This window comes from Pteropus medius, unplaced genomic scaffold (assembly GCF_902729225.1).
Source record: "Pteropus medius unplaced genomic scaffold, Ma_sr-lr_union100, whole genome shotgun sequence".
Taxonomy (NCBI): domain Eukaryota; kingdom Metazoa; phylum Chordata; class Mammalia; order Chiroptera; family Pteropodidae; genus Pteropus; species Pteropus medius.
The window spans coordinates 27,390,847-27,397,590 of record NW_024354500.1 but is presented as its reverse complement, the minus strand read 5'-3'; positions in this window follow the sequence as shown (position 1 = coordinate 27,397,590).

Sequence of the window (6,744 nt, the reverse complement as noted above, 5' to 3'; positions counted from 1 at the left end):
GGACCACACTTTGAGAATCACTGGTGTAGTGTGTGTGGTGGGAAACCAATAAATGGAAAAGTTGTTATATGAGGCTGAATTCATCCCATGAAGTAATGACTTATTTTATGTATATGTGCATTCATTTATTTTGGTTGATATTTAAGGGAGGATCGATGACATGGCCAGGGTCGTTCTGGATTACTTTGGTGTAATATGCTCAACTGAATCTAGGAAGGAGAAACAGGTGTGTTCTAGAATTATCTAATTCCAGCCTGCCTACTTTACTGCTACTGCTCCCACCCTTCAGCTCCATGCCTCTTAGAAAATATATTAAATTCTTCCCAGTCTGAACACAAGTCAACAAAGGAGATGACAGTGTGAAAGAGTGATAATTATTTAACAGTCCTTAGTTATTTGCATTTTAAAGGTGGTACATACTAATCTCAATGAATCTCTATTCTGGAACTCCAGCTATGATTACAGTGTTAAGAGAAAAATGCCAGGCAATGTGTATGTGAGAGGAAAGGGAATGTAGCCTTCTGAGTGGGAGGGCTTCCTTGTAGGTTGCTCTAAAGGTTAGTTCTCCCTGTCTGATTCTGTTCTATGGTATTACCTGCTTCCCTTTCACAACCCACAGATCTCAGACAGTGCCAGGTTCCTTTGCAGTAGATTAGTTTCTGACTGCAGTTATATTCTGATCCATTGCTAACCAATCAGCTGTGCCAACTATGTATAGTGATCTGACTTTAGTTAGGATATGTGCTTTCAGAACCTATTTAGTTGGAGTTTTCAGATTTCTCTAGAGGGTAAAGATTGAGGATAGGTTATACCAATTTTTGTTAGTTTGTACATGAAAATACTCCCATGTCTATATGGTTTTTGGTCTGTTTTTCATCCTTATTTTAAATACTCTGTGCACATTCTACTTTTACAGTGAGTTTCACGAAATCCTTTTGGGAGTTGGTAGGGATATGAATAAATAAAATATGGGAATATCATGATATTATTGTTGTCTTTTATATGCTCCAGTTCCAGTTATCACTTCAATTCCATATTAGAGACACATGTAAAAAAAAAAAAAAGAGGATTCACTTTATATGAGAGTGTTATTTTCTCAGCTAATGATTCAATAAATAAAAGCCTCTCAACAAAATAACCTGGCAGAAGTATCATTTGGCTCTCTAATGAACGGTTCTCCTTGTCTGCAGCCACATTCCTCTAGCTATTGCCACTTCAAGGAAGCCAGAGAACACTTCAGTAGATGAAAGGTGACTATAAACAGAGGGACAGGAGAACTTTATCCAGGAAAATAATATCGCAGACTTTAACAACCACCAGTGAGAAGGGGACAGTAATTTGACAAACACATGAAGTTACCAAGCATGGTAATAAACTTGATGAAGATGAATAACTGTTTGAAAAAAAAAAGAAAGAGATGACTAGGATAAGACAGTAGTGTGAGGCAAAATGCATGATCCAGAAATTAAAATAATATACATCCATTTGATAAATATACTTAGAAATGCAATAAATGGGCAATTAAGCATATTTAAGTTATGCCCAAATGTGTTGAGACCAGTAAATTTAAGACAATCCTCTGGCCTTGTGGTAATACATACCAAGGTCACGAACCTAATTTTCTGATCTCGACAAAGTCAGTTGAAAACTACTCAGAAATGTAAGTATACACACATATAAAACACACCTAATGTATTATTTTACATTATAGAGAACAACATTGAAATAAATAAGATCCGTTTTCTGAGAGGTCACGTATTTTAAAATGAATCAGAAATGGTGCTGATGATAGGTATTTTTATTTCACTCTCTCAGAAAATGATACTGAAACTTTCCAACTACACCATCAGGCTAATTATGGTAGTGATATATTAGACTTGATTGAGATTTGAGTGTTTCAAATGATATTTTTACTAACACCATTTTTCCTGAAATAAAATGCCATTGGTGATACTTCTCTTATGTCCTTTCATGTCTCAATATGGAGCAAATATAGAAAAGCACAAATAATAGTTGGAGCAAGGTCAGTGTTTAAATCGGGGTGTAAATCTCAGAAGATTTCATATCCAATATCATTTTTTGCTGTTGACATCAGAGGAAAAGGTTAAGATATCTACTTTCAGCTTGCAGGAAGAATCTGTTGCCCTTTTGTTTATGCTAGAAACTGAGAATAGTGGCTCTATCCCAGCAGACTAATGAAACAAAAAATTTAAATAGGCCATCAAAATTGCTATTGAATATTCAAATATAACAGTATGTGCTTCTCTCTTCCATTTTAAATAGTGAGCCTATTAAGAATATAGATAATATGATTTTTTTTTTTTTACCATTGATATCTGTCTGGTACTAGCCACTCATGAATGATGTTGCGAACATAATGCAAAGGAGAAAAAATATGCACATGAATATGTATAGATTCAGAGATTATTAGAACTGAAAAAAAAATAACAGAGATCATCTGGACTACTGAGGCATCAAAGCATAAGACTAAGTTTGCCATTATGGCTCCATCATTTACTGGCTGTGTGACTTTGGACTGAGTTTCAGTTTTCTTAGACAAAATAAAATACTTCAAATATACTTTCTTTAGAATGGGTTCCTCCAAAAGTAGAGCCTGAGTCAAGAACGTGAGTACAGATAGCTTACTTGGGACATGATCCCAGCATGCAGGAGTAAAAATGTAGGGAAAATGAAACTGGGAAGGAGGCAAAGCCAAGAACATAAGGGTTTAGGATTGTTTGCTATTCTAGCTAATAGGATCTTGATTCCAGAATACCTCCTAGAAATGTTGCTCCAGAGGACAGGAGGCTGTCGCCTTTGTCCCCACTAAATGAAGATTGTTTCCAGGGTCCCCCACCCTTTATGCTGCTCTTGTAAATGGTCTCAGCTGGCTCTCTAAGGTGTGGAGACAGAACAGTAGAGACATGTGAAAATCTCTTAGTGCACGTAAAACTTCCCACCAAAGCTGCAGCAGAAATCAGAGGTAGATTGAAGGGATGTGGGGCATCAGAAGCATATAAAATTGTTTGAAATACCTAATATGATTATGTAATTAACATACTCGATACTTTGTTAACTCTTAGGAAGTGTTTCCATTTTCTTTATTTTAAAAATGAGAGAAGACATTAACGGAAGTATTATTCAATTTCATACAGTTATTTAATGTCAGAACGGGCTGGATCCCATGTCACTTGACTCTCATTTAGTTCATTTCTCTTTTTTGGTATACCACCATGAATTTGACTTAAAGTACAAGATTGTATACTTATTATCTTTCTTTAATTAAGCTTGGAATAAATGCTGGGCATTTTATTTGTAATGGTCTGATATTTCTCCCTACATCTTTCCAAAGAAGGGACAAGAAGAAGAGTAACATTAACATAAATTTGATCTTGTAAAAATGCGATTAAGCTTATCACATGGTTGAACTCCTAAAGAAAAATAGTTTTTAAGTAATTTTTGAAAACTCTTTTTTCCTTTAAACATAAGGTAGCACTCACCCTCACACACACCCCAGGCCCCCAAAGGTGGCTTAATCGAGGCTGGTTTAGTGGTGGAAAAACTATGTCCCCTGGAAAGAAAAGACTCTATTTTTTGTTTTGTTTTTTGTTGTTGTTTTGTTGTTGTTGTTGTTGTTGTTGTTGTTTTTAGAGTGGTTTATAGCTTTCACTGTTTCTTATATTTTTGTTTGCTTTTTTGAAATCCACTGCTTTTGCTTTCACTTACTGGTTCTTTAAGTGGTTCTTATATGTCTAATTTTCAAAAATGTATTATTACAGTAGCTCTCCATCCCACAGGCTGATCCTCAGGTTTCCTATCCACTCCTTCCTTCCTACCCCACTACAAACCTGCTCACTACGACTTGGCAGATAACAACTTCTAACACTTTTCTTATGATTCTATTTTTACTCTTTCTCAGCTAAGCTACATGGCAGGCAGTTGCCTCTTGGTTATCAAATAATTTATTCATATTAACTTGGTCTCATTCTCTAAATTGACCTGAGTGCAAATAAAGGGTTGTATATAAAAGAGAAATGTCCAAGATGATCAGGGAAATAAAGAACTTTAATATTGTGGTGCTGGCATATTGTCAAAACGATTTCTTTTCTGGGCTTGCAATAAAACTACATTTCCCAGCCTTCTTTTCAGTTAGGTGCATCCATGTGACCAAGTTCTAGCCACAGAAATAAGTAGAAATAATGTTTGTCATTTCCAGACCTAGTCCATAAAACCTCCCAAGTGATCCTCAATGTTCTTTCACCGTTGGTCAGTGAAATGTCAGTACTTAGGGGGACTCAGGAAGTTACTTATAATGGTAGAAATGGCAGCAATGTGGGTCACTGAAAACTGCAGCAGACCCCCACTCCTCACCAATTGAACTCATTCTTGTCTGTTACATAAATGAGAAATAAAGTTGTACTGTTTTAAGTCAATGAAATCTTAGGGTTTCTTTGTAATAGCAGTCATATTTAACTAATATGGAAATCTTACCTTATAATTGAAAATACTTCACAAAACATATTAACATACTCACTTGATTATAATTTCTATGACATATTTTTTATACCCATTTTCAAATAAAAGAATTAAGTACATACTGTTATCAAGGGCTTAGGGTCAAGGCCAAGATAGATTTACATGGCTTGAAAGATTAAAATACCACTATTGTGACAGGCAAGAGGTTGAGTAAAAACAGTAAGGTTTGACACAGGATTCCACAGTATATAAACATCCAGTCAGGTAGGAGACATAAAATATAAGGGCTGATCCTGGGCCAAGGATGGAGTATTTTCTCCTGTGTATTAGAACTGCAAGAGTTTTCAACAGTGTGGATGTATAGCTGAAGAGAACGAAGCATCCCCAGAGGTGCAGCTCATTCCTGAATAAATTAGGTTAGAGGGCTAGGCCTTCTGGGAGATGCTCCTACTAATCAGAAACTGTGCTAACACGTACTGCCTTCCTAGCCACTAGACTTCGCTTAGCTCTCCATAATTATTTCCTTTCTAGGCCCTAATGTGATAATGTTGTTCAGAAGTTTTAAACATGTAAAATATGGGCTCATGTTACTGTGAAGATAATGAAATCTCTGGAGGAGGCTGTGCAACTAGCTGACAGGGAATTGGAGGTCCTGCTGTATGATCCAACAGTGTCTCTTCCCAGTTATAGTTTGGTATCTTCTGATCACTGTTGTCCCCTCCACTTAAATTCTGTGGAAACAATACTGGGTCCTGTGGCTAGCTGGGGTACTTACAGTAATGGCAGGTCTATTTGTCTAACTTTGTCCAATGCCACAGTCTTAATTAATGTAGTTTATAATATTCTTTATGTCTCATGAAATATGACTACCTTCTGTGTTCTACTTCAGGAATGTCTTATTTCTTCTTGGGCTTTTATATTTCTATATAAATTTTAGAATAAACATGTAATTGATTGGGATTGTATTGAATCTAAAAACATATTTAAGGAACATTTACTCATGTCACAATGAATATAAAGTTTTCCGATTCATGAACATAAACATTTCTCCATTTATGCACATCTCCTCTAACTGTTCTTTAGTGCATTATCATTTTTTCATGTAGCTAAGTTTTATTTTTAAACAGCTTTATTTAGATAAATTTATATACCATATAGTTCAATCCTTTAAAATACAGAATTCAATGGTCTTTACTACATTCAGTATATTCATCTGTTGCCACTATTTAATTCAGAATGTTTTCATCCAATACATTAGCATTCACTCCATGTTCCCAAGCCCCTTACCCTTGGCAAACACTAATCTACTCTGTCACTATGGAGTTACATATTCTGGACATTTCATATAAATGAGATCATACAATATGTGGCCTTTTGTGACCAGTTTCTTTCATTTAACATACTGTTTTCAAGGCCCATCCATGTTGTAGCATGTATTATTATTTCATTTCTTTTTATGGTTAAATAATATTCCATTATATAGATATACCATATCTTGTTTATCCATTGATCCACTGATGATAGACATTTGAGTTGTTTCCACTTTGGCTTTTTTGAATAATTCGTCTATGAACATTTGTGTCCAAGTTGTGTGTGTGTATGTGTGTGTGTGTGTGTTTGTATTTTCAGTTTTCTTTGATATATATCTAGGAATTCAAATGCTGGGTTATATAATAACATTATTTTTAACTTTTTTTAAAAATTAAGTTTATTGGGGTAACATTGGTTAATACAATTATATAATTTTCATAATTTTCATGAATTTCATAATTTTTATAATTTGACATCTGTATATTCTATTGTGTGTTTACCACCCAAAGTCTAGTTTCCTTCAGCTACCACATATTTGATCCCCTTTACACAATGCACCCTCACCCTACCCCACTATATTTGACCCCCACCCCGTCACCCCCCACCATCTAGTAACCACTAGTCTATAGTCCATGTTCATGAGTCTCTGTTTGTTTGTCCTGTTCATTTGTGGCTTTTAGGTTTATATCGTCTATTATAGGACACTTCAGTTGCTCCCATATCCTGGCCACTGTGAATAATGCTGCTATGGACATCGGTGTGCAAATATCTTTTCGGTATGGGTTTTCAAGTCTTTGGGATCAATACCCAGTAGAGGGATTGCTGGATCATATGGTAGATCAATTCTTAGTTTTTTGAGAAACTTCCATACTGTCTATCATACTGGTTGTACCACTTTGCAGTCCCACCAGCAATGTATGAGGGTTATTTTTTCTCTGCATCCTCTCCAACATTTGT